The 18,011-nt window shown below is 38.3% G+C and overlaps 1 long non-coding RNA gene across 1 annotated transcript; it reads left to right on the top strand.

The window, feature by feature from the left end:
• Window positions 1-7,822: 7,822 nt before the first annotated feature.
• On the top strand, window positions 7,823-17,673 carry LOC150108425 (uncharacterized). Its single transcript, XR_016550655.1, has 2 exons — window positions 7,823-8,068; window positions 15,259-17,673. It is a non-coding gene; the product is annotated as an uncharacterized LOC150108425 (long non-coding RNA).
• Window positions 17,674-18,011: the final 338 nt, after the last annotated feature.

The following is an 18,011-nucleotide window of genomic DNA, read 5'->3' as shown; positions in this document are numbered from 1 at the left end:
ACTGGGGAAGCAAAACTCGTCTCTCTCTCTCCAGAAGCTGGTTCACCTTTTCAAACAGTTGATCAAATTACTTCACAGGTCAAAGGTTGTGAGGCCGCACTTCTTCGTAACAAGTTTCGCGTTCTGATTTCTCCCTCGCATGTCCGGCGCTCTCACAGGAAAGCGAGGGTGTTCGTCGCAGATGATAAGTTAACTGTCGATGGGACGCATTGTTTGCGCACCTACAATGGAAGACTCAGTTGTGTAAAAGCTTTTTTTTGGGGGGGGGTAAAGGGGGGAAATACTTTGAAAATTTTCCTCTTTTACACCTCAAGGTTGGCATTTAATAATGTCCTGCCCATTTCTCAAGTAGCTTCACCACCAGAACCGGTTCAGAAAGAGGAAGAGACCTTGCTGGCGTGAAAGCGGGCATCACGACACCCGGAGTGAATTACTTCGATGCACGGAATGCGGAATGTTACACGATTACGGTTGTGCTCCGTCTTTTGATCGACGAGGTGTGTGATCCATTCTGATATTTGCAAGGAGAGAGTGACGGAGCAAAGTGTTATAAAAATAAAGAACAGCGAATTCGGCGACTAATATAATTCTGTAGTTCGGTAGCTGCTATAAATTGTTTGTGATTTTTAGATGAGAGATGAATTTCATCGCCCGGTGTGATACACCACACTTATTGGAAGCCCCAAAGTGGCTTCAACAAAAAGTTTCATGTTTGACACACAGGACGGTTTGGTTCACGGATTATTTATCCTCCCCCCACGGTTTTAAACACCAATGCACTGTAAGTTCACAGTTTTTCGTGGATGATGTTTGTTTTTTCGTGCATTCAGGGCAAAGTATTTTCTTTCGTCCCCCCCCCCTCAGAAATAATTACAAAGCAGACTGGTTCGAATACACGTCTATTACATGAAATCCCCGATCCCATCTTGCGAAATCAAGATTTTTTGAAGAAATTATCAAAAAAGGTGACGAATGGATAATTCACTATCTCTAAGGGTATCTCAGTACTGGCTTAGTCTCACAGAAAACACAGACCGAGAAGGGTTGTCAGGAAACATAGGGATGTGTTGAAATCAAGTTTTTAATGTACTAATAGACCCTGGAACTTAAAATGGCGGATTATCGTACTAAGGCTGGAAAAAAAATATACGATCCCTGATTGAGAATCCACAGTTTAAATCTTCTTCTCTCTTCCATCATCTGTGTGGATGATAATGAGACCGAATGAACTCTTTCCACTTCTGTCTGTCCCGGGAGAGTCCGAACAATTCTGTCCAGTTTGGTGTCGCTTGTTGTGATTTGGTTTTCTGGTCCTCTTTTATTTTGTCTATCCATCTAATTCTGGGCCGTCCTTTGGATCATTTACCTTCCATCGTTGTATTCAGGACTTTAGATGGTAGTCTTTCTGTTCCCATTCTGGTCACATGGCCAAACCATCGCAGTCTTCTTTCTTGGACTTTGTCTATTATTGTTATTTCTTGTTTTAGTCGGCTTAAATAGCTTCTCAAGTTTAATAGTTTAAACAGTTTAAATAGCTTCTCAAATTTTCTCTCTGCACGCACGCATATACGCTCGCTGTCACAAGAAAAAGAGAGAGGGAATAGATAACATCGGTGGAAACAGTTTACCGTGTTAACATTAATATTTGTTTCGTAGATGCATAAATAGAAAATAAAAAAAGAAAGAGATAATAGAATTAATACGTCACAGTTTTATGCATAAGAATGCTTGGTGATTAAAATAGTTTGGGAAGATGAGAATCTGTCTTGTCTTGCAACGAAAAATTTGTTAACCCTGCGGAGGTTGCGGTTGAAAAAATTGCAGCGTAGGTCGCGTGTATCTGAGAGATACATTCATTACTAGTATGCGCTAAAATGCGATAAAACTTAGAAAAAAAAAAACACTGCAAATATAATACATGATGGTTTATTTATTTTCAATTACAATCTAAAAATTATTGAGGAAAGAAACAAACAAACAAAAAATTAAACCAATACTATACTGACATCGGAGGTCGCGGTATCTCTCAGATATAATTTACTATGAACTATCACACGTCTTTACATAACACGTGTTAAACCAAAAATTGACCGCATCAACAGTGTGGAATATCAATCGTAATGTATGCATGCGCAGCTACTCATGACCTCCAAGCTATACACTGAATTGCGTAAGAATATTTATTTAAACATTTTGCATGTCTCTGTCAGATCAGATGCGACCTCCGCAAGGTTAAACAAAAGTAGAGGTCCTCGGCTGGCTGGCCGTGTTAAGTGCTGCCATCCCGGTAATCACAATTAGCTGCACGAGTACCCGGATTCTAATCGTCGAAATACAGAGAAATTAAAAGCAACAACAGACAACGATTTAAAATATGACGATTGTTAAAAAGTGGGAGAAATGTACCACAGAGATTCGAGTCTTTGATATCAGATCTTGCAAAATCCGAATCTGACCACATCGAACACTGCAAGGAATTCTCAGTTTGAAACTCCCGCCTTTATTCTCGGTCTTGTCGAAAGCGCATTTCGATTGCCACATTGGAAGAAGTCAGAGAAGACAACGTCTGCATATTTAGTTCTGTTCTGCTGCTAATTTGCCAGTTTTAGGGGGAGAGAAAAAGGCAGTAAGTATCCTTCGTATGAGACCGGCTGAGTCACCTTTTGTAGAGATTCGAATCCAGTTTTGTTTCATTCGGCGGAAAGCTAATGTGGCTTAATGTACTTGATAAATCACCGATTGGGCTATCGTGATGCTCTTCGGTGTACACGACCCTGTCACTTCCACTCTCCCATTTTTACGAATCGAAACAGCCTTTCCAGGAACTTGCAGGCACCGTCATCATAACGGCAATCATCGGCATCTTTTGACTTGTTTAAGCTTGCCCTTCGATGTTCGACGGACGGATTTTAATCATTCCGAAGTGTCATGACCGTCTGGTTAAGATGTCGTGTTGATAATGCCTCGGCAAGAATGATGGAGTGGTGGCCTCTGTAAGTGGAGTCTAGCGCTGTGTGTGTGTGTATGGGGGGGGGGGTTGTAACTGCCTGGAGGTCCTTTCGAGAATTAATTACGTCACCAGGTGACCTTCATAATTACCACGAGCGCGCCCGAGGGTAGCACATCCGTGTAATTGGAATCGCCTCGCTACGGCTAGTTTGCAGTCGCTGATATCTGTTGGTCGCACTTTTTCAAAGGCAAACACGAACACTCCGGAGGTCAAGGTCTGGAACGAGGAAAAATAGCGGTCGTTTCCTGGATAATATCGAAGCGTGTGTGTGTGTGTGTGTGTGCGCGCGCTCGCTAAAGACTGTACCTGAACGTGATTTCCATAAGAGACGCTGTTGTGGTATCGGGTATAGCGAGTGACAGACGTTTACGGTTAATCAGACTTTGGTTCGGCATCATTTACGGTCGGTATCAAGTTCGGACACGTTCGTCGAAGGGCTTTGACCTGCGACGACGTTCCCTTTCACCGTTCTTCTATAGATACGATCGCGTTCGGGTTGTTTCCAATCTGTCACGTGGTGAGAACGCAGAAGTTGGTCATCGAAGATCGAACGTGGTCGCCTGTAATTAACATCAACTCGAAACATTCCGATATTTGTCATCCCCCCCCCTTATTGGTGTGCATTTTCAAATGTGTAACCTATCAGATTCGTTTTGTTGGTCGGTTGACCTGTTCGCCCCAACGTACATAAGAAGTTCGCTCCTGATGTACAAATTTTAATATTTGTCAATTCGACAGGCTTTTGTGATGAGAAATATTAAGCAACACAAAACTGGCTACGGTACACATGCTAAAACATGGCTCGGGATACAATTGTTGTAATAGTTAATAAATGACGTCACTATGCAAGATATTATCGAGAAATGCACTTTTTTAAAATGATTTCTTGGACAATTTCCATACTCGTTCTTTTAACATTCATAAAATATCGATAATATTCATAGAAAAATAAAAACCTCGGAGAAAGAAATAATATTGAAGCAAATAAGCCTACACGAGATTATGTAAGTTTCGTATGAATATTACACCAATATCTAAAAGACTGCTGTATCCATTAAGTTGTCTGATCATTCCTTATGTGGTCCTGTTTATCAACTTGTCTCCAGTTAAATCAACTCGCATTCAAAAGCATTCTGGGAGAAAAGGAGAGAAAGAAGTGAAGAAATAGAGTGAGGTTGAAATAATGGAAAGAGATGAAGATGCTAAATAGGCCACTGGAAGGCATTAGGAAAGATGAAGAGCAATGAAAAAGGACAATCTCTCTCTCTCTCTCTCTCTCTCTCTCTCTCTCTCTCTCTCTCTCTCTCTCTCTCTCTCTCTCTCTCTCTATCCTCTGTTTCCTCATCAGAATGAAATAGAAAATAATGAGTTCTCGCCACACGATCTTGACAGTTCGAGACTGGAGAGAAGGCTCTTTTAGGAGAAGGGATGGACCGTTAGATGTTGATGTGCTGTCTGGAAGAATGGGTGAATTCCACCCAGGGGAAAATGACTATACGGGCCACCGATGTTTGTGGATTGCTGGTATATTATTGGTTGCAAACTCTTATGGAGTTTGCAAGCAGGATGAGTCCGTTTTTTCAATTATTGTCCCTTCTTCAATCCTGGTGATGCATTCTGCTTCGATGGCGCTTTGAAAGGTCAAGGTTGAAACTCGCCTTTCAATCAAGACATTAATGTCTTGGTTGAAAGGTGAGTTTCTTCTTTTTACTTTAGTAACAGCAGAGTGGGGTCAGAGATATGGCAATCAACAGTTAGTGATTGTATAAACCTAAGTAGACAAGCATTACAAACTAGATTGCCTAAGGTGGGGGTTCCGAGTTCTGCTCTATGAGACGTTTCATAGTGATTTCTACGGAAAAAGTTATGGCACATTCAGGGATCATGTTGAGGATACTAATGTTGCATTCTGCGTGTCGAATGTTTTGTAGGGGGGGGGAGCAGTCGCTCTTCAGGAAGTGTTGGTGAATAGTCCAATTTCGTTGTATAGGTCAGTCATGGAATGTGTTCTGTAGGTCTTGATGTATTTAGAGGTGTGTACAACCGGTTATGAAACAGATTTCTTTACACAGAGGGAAGGAGGGACAGTAGGTTAACCGACAGGTTCAGGAAGGAAGTTGAAATGAGGGGTTAGGTTCCTTTTTTTTCGAGGAAGAAGTTTAGTTTGGCGTAAAAGTTGTAGAGATGATGATGAGCAGCTGCTTCGATGATAATTAAGATGGAATTGACAGCCCCACAGCGCGACACTCGGATGTGCTGTGAGATCGAAGTAAAATGATTACGTATACAGAATGTATATAATCAGTATTGTAAGAAGAATTTTTAAGGAAGTTTTAGGTGGTGCACCCGTTACATTACATGCTAAGATTAAAATTATTAAATTTAGCGACGATGGCGTATCGAACACCGAGAGAGGCCGCAAAGTTCTTAGTGAAGTAAAACGTTCGTGATCTTATTGCCAACATGGAAACACTTCTAATGGTGTAGTAGATTGATGATCAAACTGTTGTTGTGTTCCCTTAAGCCAGGCTATTCAGAATAACTTTTCTTTTGCGAAAATTATTCTTAATTTTTTGTTTGCATATCGGACGTAAATCGATGCTTTATTTATCAATTAAACACATATAGGACTGCTTAAAATGTTATTAAACCATTATAAGCATATACAAGTGGAAAAAAAATTATAAAGGTGCTTTTGGTTCCAAGATGGGATTTGAAGTCAGTTTTTTTTTTTTTTCTTCAATCGAAAGGTATCATCGATATGAACTGGCCGATAAAAATCCGAACATTGCATTGTTTTCAACTATTGTCAAACAGCGCATTTTTTAATATAATTTGTCCCCCCCCCCGTGGATAATACTATAACATGTGGTCGCATCAGTAAGATATTCTCAACAAAAGAGAAAGTAATTAAACATAAATATATACATTCACTGATTTCGTAGTTGCGAAATAGTGTTTGTTTTAAAATTGCTGGAAATATCGCTGTCGTCTAGGGTAGCATCTGCCCCCACTCCTGCTATACAGTCATATGACCATGCATGCAGACAACGCAGAAATATTTATTTGCAAGTCTAAAGGCGATGCAGTGTCGAATTTAACCGCTTATTTCCTCGGTGGGGGGGGGTAAGAAAGAAAGAATTCGAGTAATCGTATTCACGGTCGACTTCCCCCGACAAGGGCAAATGAGTGGTAACCGGAGGAGGATGTGTTGCCACAATTTACCGTGATTTACACACCGCGTTTAGGTGGTGTAGGTGCTTCAGCTTACGGTTGAACGTACTCGGCTTCCCTCCCCTATTTCTCTTCCCCTCTTTTCCGTGGTGTCATCGTAAGGTCTCCCTGTAACTTGCACGCGTCAGCGTTATAAGGAATGTGTGCGTTGCCACGGCAACCTCCACTACACACGAATGTCGTGTACCTTTTTTTTTTTTTTTTTTTTTTATAAATAGCTCCACGTGCCTGTGAGACTTCCCACATCCTCTTTGCTCTCGTTCTGGGAGTTCCCGAGGTCATTTGGTTGGGAAAGTGTCACCGACTTGTGATATTGCTCCAAAGAGTCTCAAGGTAACCAGGGCGCGAGACAATGAAAGTCTTACGAAGAATAAGCCGCACCATTTTCCCCCAAACTGAATGGTTTCTTGAATCGTGAGCGAGAAACCTCTCGAAGTAGGTCGTTGTCGTAGTAGGGGGGGGGGGGGAAAGAGCAGGCAAACCGACCTGTTTGACAGGTGTCGTAATTAAGATTCCCCCTCTTCCCACCTCTCCGCCCTTTGTATTCGGTTTGTTACCCTGACACGATAAAGTGTGGGAGGGTGGCCGCCTTATATGCAATCCTAAAACCACCACGAATTGTCTAAGGCTTGGTTATTCTACATATCGTTATTATGGTTTATTTTTTGTTGTTTTTGATAATAACGATTCACTAGGTTAATATTTCTCAACCCAAATGTGCGAAATTTCACTCCTTTTACATATTTCAGAGGGGGGGGGAATAAAAAAAACTGGATCAGCCTATATTATGTTCATTGTCTCGCGCGAAAGTACTGTGCACTTGTTTCGTGCATTTATCAACGATATCAAAAGTTGAGATTTCATTTTTTGCAGTTCAAGATGTAATTATTTTCACATTATATTCCCAAGTTGAGCCTCCGTAGCTCAATCGGTATAGACCCAAGCCCTTTGGTCCGAAAGACCTGGGTCTGATTCTCGACCATGACGTGAGGAACCTTTTTATCTGGTCTCTTTGGACTAAAGGTGAGTTAACCGGTCTCATACGGGGGTGGAGGTTTTTCCTCCCGGTAACTCGGGTTTTTCATCCCTCAAAAGAGGCAAACCGATCCCATGAACACACACAGCTACAGACATAAATATACTTACGGCAAGGAAGGCAATGGGAGCACACCTTGCTCATAATCATCTCCCCTGGTTTTAGCTGCAACCCTGTTATAAGAGGAGGCCATGCGATTTGGAGTCCCAAGTTGCTATGGTGACACCTGCTCATTGATAAGAAAACTTATTAAACGAGTCCAATACATATGCAATCGATCGGAAAGAAGGGATAATCCATCAGTCACATTACTATAACCATATTCGTAGGTAGAGAGAAAATAACAGCGCCGCCTAGAGAGAGATATGAAAATTAGCCAGTTAGTCAAATATGATTAGCACTTTAATTTTTACCAAATTACTTTGAAAAGGAAATTTTGAAATAATATTTGATAGCATTTAAGATATGATTTTTATTATGCAATGAAGATTGTTATGACGTTCACCAATGAGATTTTATTTATTTATTTTTGTGCAGCTATATGCATGGTCGTTGGCGTATTAACTTTCCCCGCTGGATGGGATGCGGACGTCGTAAGGGAAGTTTGTGGTCCTGAAGCGGATGATTACAGCGTCGGACAATGCGGAATACGCTGGGCTTATATCCTGGCCATTATTGGTGTCTGCGATTGTGTCGTGTTAGCCGCCCTCGCATTCGTGTTGGGCACTCGCTACGTAAAACTCTTGCCGGAACAATACATAACAGGAGGATCCATGTACAAAGGTGAGGTCATGTCTTCTTATTATCTGCCTAGTTAATTCAAATATCAGTTTTGGGGTGTTGTTTATTAACATAAGTACCTGATCTGTTTTCATTACGTTAACATTCTTGGTGTTCAAGCTTAAACTTTGGTTATGATTCGTATAATGTTATCTAAAGAAATTGGCAATGTAGACAACTGGCAGGACATTAGGATATCAGAGCACCACAGCTACATCCATTTCTACCACTTGGCCACTCAGGTTTAGTAGACCATGCTTTTGAGTACCAGCCACAGAATCTGCTTGGAAAAAAAAAAAAAAAAAGCCATCTTGAGAAGCTTTTCTTTGAATCTGCTTCTCCCTTAATAATCATTCTAACCTCAACAAATATGGTTCCATTAAACTCAGTCGAAGCCGATAGATGGCGTAATTTAGGACTATACGTCTTCCTATATTTGTCCTGTTCATTCTCACTTACTGACTTAGTGCTTGGGTGCAAGTATTGATGTGGTGTATTATTCCCCTGATGATGCCAATTTACAATTAACGAAATATTGGATATAAGAACTAAATCTATTTAGTTATTATATCGTGTACGTTGTTAATTTTCTTAAACAACATTATGATTACATTAAAGATACCAAGCAACTTTATAAACTTGTTTTTAATCTTTTTTCCCAAGTAAGCAAACAGACAGGTAAGACAAGTTATGCCTGAAGTATTTTCAGGTCTGGGGCAAATCGTGGTAAAGGTGGAGTAAGCTGTGATCACTATCCGTAGTATCTCCCCTAATGCAAAACGCATCTCCTTGCGGACATGTATGATACTATGATTACCTTAACATGAAACGCCCTCTGGTTTTTGCGGTAATAATAAACTGTTCGTTAAGGGCCAGTAACTCTTAACACATTTAATCTATAAACCCAGAAGTGCAGTAAACAAGATATGGTATTAATGTTTGTTGGGTTGGGAACTTATAAGTTTTAGTATTTAATTAGCACACTTGAAACCTGAATAGTTAATTTTATTATCTTTTTAAATTTAGTGTGTGGGCATTTTGATTTAACGTAATTCATCAATGGAATTATAAATACCAGTCGGTAAGACATTTGAATTCAACACAATACTCGATGAGTGATTTAGTGATTTATTTATAGCATTTTTTTTTTTTTTTGAAGGAATTCCAAAGATTTATCTACACATCGAAAGTCCAAAATAGCTTTTGATCTGGTATCAGTCTGTTTGTGATATTGCAATTTTCCAGTGTATTTCTACTTAAGGGGTGCTTAAGGGTCAAAGCTGTATAACTGAGAGGAGACCTCCACATAGCCTTTAAAGGAATGCGGAGAACCGACCAGGGCTTCTGACCTAATGTCCAATCCTCACCTTCTCGTGGTGCACCCTGTTGGGTATCTACTTTGATACTGAACGAACGAGGATGGGCTGGCAATTTGGGATTTAGCCGACCAAATTGTATTCTTATTGGTTAAACCAAAATAAAAATGATGGTACAACATGACAAAATTTCATGCCGGCTGGGGCGTCGCCCGGTTAAACAAGGCCCCATTGTTTTCGCCAGGGAACCAGGGCGAACAGCGAAAAGTCAGCTACTGGAACAAATCTGAAAACATACCCCCAACTCAACATCACCAGAGTTGAAGATCGGTACTATCAACGTAAGAAGCCTGAATGGCAAAGAAATGGAGCTAGCTGAGGAATTAGATAAGTACCAGATCGACATAATAGGGGTGACTGAAACAAAAAAGACCAAAACTGGTGAGATCTTTCTGAGCAATAAATACAAAATGTTATATTCAGGCAATGACAATCAAGGAAAAGAAGGAGTAGCCATAGTATTCAACACAAAATACGAGGCTAATCTTCTTGAATGGCAGGCAATCTCGAGTAGAGTGATGTGGGCAGATATCAGAATGGGGAATTGGACAATGAGACTTATTTGTGCCTGTGGTCCCACAGAAGGTTCTACTAAGGTAGAAGTGGAGGAATTTTTTGACGCTTTAGAAAAAGCAACTGACACAATGAAAAAGGAAAAGTTGGTCCTTGTTGGGGATCTAAATAGCAGGGTAGGAAATGATTGTGAGACATACAAAAATATTTTGGGAAAATTTGGAGAAAAGAGCAAAGCTAATAATAATGGCAAATATCTGTTGGATTTCTGCTCAGGACATGGACTGATTATTACTAACACCATGTTCCAACATAAAAATGTGCACAAATTCACATGGAGAGAAGAGGCAAGGAATAAGAAAAGTCTCATTGACTATGTTATTGTTGATAGTGATGTTTTCTCCCTGGTGCAGGATACCAAAGTGTACAGAGGATTTGAAATTGGAAGTGATCACTATTTAGTCTTGAGCAGGATAAAATTGAATTTCATATTGAAAAGAATAACATGTAAGAAAGTTTTAAAGCGAATAAAAGTTGAGCAGCTCTCAGATGTGAACTGTAGACTAAAATACACAAAGATTATTGAAAAGAAAATGAAAGAGTTTGAGAACAGGAATCAAACCTTGGAGATTCAGTGGCAAACTCTGAAGAAAACATTAATTGATTCTGCCAGAGAGGCATGTGGTGAGGTTGTGTGCAAGGATAAAAAAATCAGAATTCCCTGGTGGACACAGGAAGTTAAAGAGGCAGTGAAGGAAAAGAAGAAAGCATATCAAAAGTTCCTGGCAAATAAGTCAGCTTTTACTCTTACAGAATACAGAGACAAATGTAAGAAAGCTAAACAGTGTGTAAAACTAGCTAAACAAAAGTCATGGGAGGACTTTGGCAAGAATATAGAAAATAAATATCAAGAAGGTGGGAAAATATTCTGGAGGTTGTTGAAGAAGCTTAGGAATGGAGGAAAGAGTGCTGTAAAAGGAGTTAGAGATGATAAACGTGACATGAAAATGGGAGAAAAAGATATCCTTGAAGTATGGAGTAATTACTTTGAAAAACTGCTAAATGAAACAAGCAGTAATGACAGCACAGTGGTAAAAAACACTGACCAGGCATGCAGTCAGGAATACATATCCATACTCGAAGTAGAAAAAGCCATCAAAGGCCTGAAATGTGGAAAGGCAGCAGGAGTAGATGATATTCGACCAGAAATACTGAAGTGTGGTGGTATAAGAGTCTTACAGTGGCTGCACTGCATAGTTCAGAAAGCCTGGACAGAGGGACGAATTCCCGATGATTGGAGCAGAGTTCTCATAGTACCCATATATAAAAAGGGAAATAAAACTGAATGTGAGAATTACAGAGGTATTTCCTACTGAGTGTTCCTGGCAAGATCTATGCAAGTATACTTGAGAAACGGTTGAGAAGAATTGTGGAAGAAAAGCTTGGTGAAGAACAAGCTGGATTCAGGCCAAATAGAGGCTGTCAGGATCAGATCTTCACTTTACGACAAATAGTCGAGAAAGCATGGGAATATAACAAAGATCTGTATTTAAGTTTTGTCGATTTGGAAAAGGCATATGACAAGGTGCCAAGAGATAAGCTATTCAATACGCTGCAGTTATATGGTGTCAATGGGGCATTATATCAAGCAATACTTGGTCTTTATTTGAGTTGTAAGTCAGCAGTTAGAATTGAAGGAAGTAGAGGAAGATGGTTTAATGTTAAATCTGGTGTGAGACAAGGATGTACATTATCCCCTCTGTTATTCATTATCTATATGGATCACATTATGAAGGAAAGTGGCATTAAACCTGATATCAAAATTGGAGATGTTAATGTCAGCTCTTTGCTTTATGCGGATGATGTTATACTTCTAAATAAATCTGCTACAAGTCTGCAAGATTCTCTGACTAAATTGAATAGCTGTTGTAATAGATATAGTATGAAGGTCAGCAATAAAAAGACAAAGACAATAAACATAGGCAGAATCATTGAAAATGTCAACTGTGTTGTGAATGGAGAACCTGTGGAACAAGTAAAACATTTCAGCTACTTAGGCACGATTTTTACTGAAGATGGTAAATTAAATATAGAAATAGACAACAGAATCAGCAAAGCTGGTATGGTGGGAAGTCAATTGAATAAATTCATATGGAATAAGAGAGAAATTAGTCGGAACACTAAATTAGCTGTATACAAGACAGTGTTCAAACCAGTTTTAACTTATTGATCTGAGAGCTGGGTCAGAAGTAAAACACTTGACTAAAGACTAGAAACCACAGATATGAGAATTCTGAGAAAGATTATAGGCGTGAACAGATGGCATGAATGGCAATATCATATTAAAAACGAGGACATTAGGAAAGAACTTGACATTGTTAGCATCCAGGAATGCGTTAGCAGAGCTAATCTCAGATGGTATGGTCACTTAAATAGAATGGGAGAGGAAAGATTAGCAAAACAAGTGTTCTCTGCCAGGTTGGCAGGAAAACGACCCAGAGGAAGACCAAGATATAGGTGGATTGATACGGTACAAAGTGCCTTAGACGATAGAAATATAAGATCTGATAATGTTGGAGTCTTGACAAGTAACAGACTGATTTGTAGGAAAATTGTAGATAGGAAGTTAGTAATGATGTAATTTTTTCATGTAGTACTGTCATATCCTGTATATCCCTTGAGGGTACATGGCAGGAATTTGATGATGATGATGATTTCTACTTTCCAATTAATTTTCTTCTCCTTTTATTAAATGTCTTATATAGGATAAATCACGAGTAAAGTGAGTTATATAAAATCTACAATGTGCCGTAAAGTTCGGTTTCGAATACGCTCGAAATTAGAATATTAATTTTATTAAAAAAAAAAAAAAAAAAACTATCTTATGCCTTTCTACATAACAATCTCTTGTTTCACCTAAGATAGATCTGATTGTTGTCATGGTTTCCATGGTAACCAACATTTCTGTTTGAGTGTACCACGTCGTCAAAAACGAAATAGATGACCTATCCATAGTTCAGCGGTTAGATGCTCGCCACTATTTCAAAACGTAGAACCTGTCAAATATACGAACTACGGTTTTAAGAATGAAACATGCAGCCATTAAGCACGTGCTTTGTCCTTTTTTAATATAACCAAGAATGAAAATTGATTTTTCATATGCGAGTCCTTCCAAAAGTGTTAGGAGACGAGTTCCGTGTGAGTTTCCCTGGGAATATACTTGTAAAGCCCTTCTCACTTTCGTTTTTCTCAAACGTTAAGGAGATTTCAAGAAGGATCGAAATGATTCTAAATTGGGAAAGCTTTTAAAACGCTAAAATGCAACCAATTACTCCTCCTCAGAAGAACGAGATGGGAGGAGCTTGCTCATGATTGCAAATATTGAGGGGTAATTCGTAATGAAGTCAACCTATTTAGCTATTTATGATCGCGCATATTAAATGTAGAATTTATTGTGTGGAAACTTAAGTTCCCCGTAGCTTCGATAAAAAATAAGGAAGATTTTTTTTCCCACTTTATTATTTTAAGTCCGTGAGGACTTTAGCTTTGACAGTGTTCAGAAAAGCGAGCATAAATTTAGGAGAGAAATGGAGCAGGAAGAACAGTTTCGACAGTAACCTATTTCGGGGCTTTCCTGATTGCTTTACATTTCATCCGACTACATTGCTATTCATTTAAGCAGTCCATTTGATCAAACCAGTTGGGAGTTGTCTTGGAGAGTTTTTAATTTTAATTTTATTATTATTATTTTTTTTTTTTTTTACTGGGGCTAAGAATAAATTCTGTTGGGAGTAAGCGATAAACTCGCACTTTAACTTTTCTTTCTCTTCGAGGTTTGCTTCGTGATGATTTGTATCTGTGGCTATTAAATTACACACCAGACGGCGTTAAAATAAATCAATAAAAATGAAAACTACATTTACGGAAGGAGGTCCACTCAATAAATTGTTTTTATGTAATGAATAAACAGTCAAACGAAACCTGTAGATTGGCGGTGATTGAATTTTTATTTCTATTTTTTAATTTAGTAAGATTAGGCAAGGACAAAAACTGCAAAGGAACTTCACAATAGATCTTCGATCTTGCTATAACAGTCTAGTATTTGAAGAAATAAGATTATAAAAAAATGATGCACATCATATTTTGCTTATATTTATTATGACGCCAAACAAAAATGCTATTGAGGATCTCCGCTTTTCAAAATTTGAACTTCGTACACCCGTTGGTCTACGACATACTCAGAACTGATATTGATGATCAGTTAATATCAGTTTTATACACTATTGTTATGATCGGTCAGAGCGAATAAAACGATGAGCTAATAACGATAATAGAATAATGGTTTAAATGGACTGGAGGTTTTATTATCGGTACATTGCAACAATAATTAAGGATCGTCGTTACAATTTTCATGATGAAAGCTTTAACTAAAGAATACTTTTAAAAATCATCTACCAAAGCACCTGTATAGCGCATTTTGCGATTACAGCATATTTGTCCTTCAGATGGAAAAACTGGGTTCGAGTTCCGTCTAGCAAAAACCTGCTTAAAGGTATTTCCACAGATGGCGAGTTAGTCGGTCTCAAACAAAGCTAAAACATAATTTAAAAAAAGTTTGTTTTTTTTTAATTATTTCTCTGTGCTTCAGAAGAATCAGCGAAAGAGCAAGCACAGTTAACATACATCAATATATTGCCCCCATAATTCCAAGCGATATCATCCAAGTTTGGAAATCCAGATTAGATTATTGAATGAATCATAGTAAAGTGTCCGCACAAACATGAGATCTTCCCACCAGTTTCATGATGTGTAATCTTATTAAGAGATTTGATTTCTTAGCGCATTTAGCGGATTTATTGAGATGTGTTTTTAGCTTGACATGTCATCTGTGGAGAAAACTGAGCTGTGTCAACACGTATACCTTAAATTCTCATCTCAATTCATTAGATGAAGAGAATGCTAAAGGGCACCCCTTTCAATAAATGTGGATATAATGAAAAAATAAATAACCCCTTCCTGTAATAATTTCTTTCATGTACACAGTTTCCTTAATAGTCTAGTTTCGATTAACGAATCCAATGCTTTCTGGAGTTCCATAAAAAAACCAGTTATTATTGTATTACAAACGAGTTATTATTATTATTATATTACTTAACACAGCCATTCAACAAACAGTTCACTGAATCTCGGCATAGTTTTTGTTGTATTGTTCAAGTGTTTCACCGCTAATTTGATTTTTTGTTTAAGACATTTAAAAAAAGAAGTTGTTGCTAATTCTTAAAAGCTCTTTTCGTTTTAATGTAGGTGAGGTCAACAGCGCTTTCGTAGCTGACAACCAGTCTACCCCATCACGGAAGTCGATGAACTTACAACCAGTGATGTCTGCTCAGGCAGCTGACCCCGAACGCTATTCCGACTATTCGCATCGTACTGGCCGTTCAGCAAAAGGCAGTCATTATCGTGGAGACTACACAGCTTCCATGCATAACTTCCAGTTGTGAGGAACTAACGAGAAAATGTGATTTTAATGTATTTGAATGTCTACGGAGCGTAGGCATCTCGTCGAGACAGGTGATTGTGTACGGCGCCGTCTAGTGGTGAAGGAAGACAACCGAGATAAATAATGCAATGACAGAACTTTGCACTTGTCTAACTATATTAGGGTCGACCACAGCGCCATCTCTAGGAATATTAATTATGCAGATTTTTTTTTTTTTTTTTTTTTTTACAAACTAGATCAGCTTTGCTTTATATTTTACTAGCATTCAAATTCTACTCCCGTAGCTCTTAAATTTCCGACTCAAAAACTAATCATTCATAAGCTCTCAACAATGTAGAAAAAAAAGAGATGCAGACATAAACAAGTGTAAGAAACCAGAAACTAACCTCGATTCCTGAGGCGACGAGTACGCCATCTGGAGAAGAAATGAGGTCTTGTGTGGAACGTGATGGATGCCTTAAATTATTCTATTCAACGTCACACCTCCAGAAACAAGCTTATTTCTTGTTAGTTGGCAGAAAACGGGAGTGCCAGGCCACGTTGACGTGATGTTATGAGAAACTTTCATTAAACTGTGTATTATAATGCACCGAAAGACTTGTACTTAGACTTCCCTTGTTATTTTTATTATTATTTTTCATTATATTGTATATTTAAACTGTAGTTTCCTATGTTATCAAGGATTTTGACCTAAACTCCCACTCATTCATTGTTGAAATAGAGGAGGGGAGACGATCTTACCACAGTATACGTATAAGTGGGGGAGGAACGATTATTACGTCACCTAACGGCAAATTGATGAACTATAATTTTGCGATGCCATTGCAGTGTCGTCCCCAAGTAAGGTGAGTCCGTGCCACTTATATTCAATAGGAATTATGGAACATTGCTGAGGCATTGTGCAGAAGATTTTTTCTACTATGTATTATCAATTACCGGAATCGAATATAATCACTAAGCCTATTTTTCCTTATTGCAACAAATTGGTCACACATGAAGTGGAGACAATAGAATATGTACGAGGAAAGTAAATTAAGTTCTTTTTGTGTGTGTGCATAGGTAGTTAGGAAAATAATTTATAGTCATTGGCATTCTGTTTTATTGTCGGACTTTAAAAAAACTGAACACATTGTATAACCCTCATTAAAGTCCTAAATATCTATTTTTGCTTTTTTTGTTTCTTCTTTAGTGATGCTATCGTGAAAACCAGAAAGCCCATCACGATAATGTAAGCCATAATTTACAACAATTATAAAGTGTGTCAGATGATATCAGTTAGCTCTGCCTTCTTTACTCTCTGCCTGAAGTCAATTTTGTTTCAGAGGCCAGACGAAAATAGACCCTCAGTTCTAGGACAGTAGGAGGAGAGAACAGACACGTTGCACACACGACATTGACGTTCATTCTATACGTTTATTCAGCCAATTCGCTCGATGAATAACGATACTTGCTAAATATATAGGCATATTTTTATTTCCAAATATTTATTAACTGCATTTCAATAGTTTGTTTTCTGTGGTGTTTCCTCCACCCACAAAACGAAAAGAAAATTACCCTCTAAAAGTTACAACTTTGATATTTAAATTATTTCAAAATTTATTGATGAGATTCTTAGTTAACCTATTACAGCAATCAGTGAAGTCATAATTACAACTAATTCCGTATCTGGAGCCAAATCCATGCTTCTTCCGACGTAACAATCATTCTAACCAGGAAGCCAATCTCGCAATCTTGATTTATAGTCTGCTGTATGTTTGATGTAAGAGCCAGCAGTCCAAAAATGACTATGGAATAGCTGAACTATAACTCACTCTGAAACGAACAATGGTGACGTCACAATGAAAGCGATAGCAACTTGCTCCAATAATGAAATGCTGTTGATTTCAATACCAGTGAGTTGTGCATTCATCATCTGCAGCTAATTTAATGCAAAAGCCCCCAGCGATAGATGCTTCATAACAGGGCATTGTATATTCTAAGGATATATTTAAATATCAGTGTAGTTAATGTTACTGGTTATATTTCAAGATGAAAAATATAATTAATGTATTTAAGGCCAAAATTTCTATTATGTCCAATTATAAAGATAATATGAAGGATAAAAATTTGTCAATAAAATAAACATCTTGCTTGTATTTTAAAAACTAATTACGATAAGATGAATTTCAAAATGCTGTACGTATGTGTGTTTGTGTATGCTGTAAAAATAAAATGTTAAGTTGTTTTTCTTACTGTTTTATTCACACACTTTGAGGGGAATACCAGAATTGGCTTGTATGAAATTTGTATTTTTTTTAACGACATTTTGCCGAGAGGGACCTTGCACCTACTTCCATGCTATTTGATTATATCATCGAAGATGTGAGTAACCTTTAAATGCAACTTACCCTTAGGACATGCAACTGTTTGACGAGGATTGTTTCTGGATCACAAAAGGTTTTCCACTCCTCCATCTCGAATTGTAATGGGGTTAGAGGTACCATTTTCGGAACGTACATTGATGTATGAAAGGGGTGTCTGCATAAGACTGTGCGTACTGCTTTTGAGTACGATGACTCCCAG

This window comes from Typopeltis vanoorti, chromosome 3 (genome assembly GCF_054136105.1).
Source record: "Typopeltis vanoorti isolate ZY-2024b chromosome 3, IOZ_Tvanoo_1.0, whole genome shotgun sequence".
In the NCBI taxonomy this organism is placed as follows: Eukaryota; Metazoa; Arthropoda; class Arachnida; order Uropygi; family Thelyphonidae; genus Typopeltis; species Typopeltis vanoorti.
The sequence above is the reverse complement of the archived record's forward strand: the minus strand, read 5'-3'. Positions and strand labels throughout refer to the sequence as shown.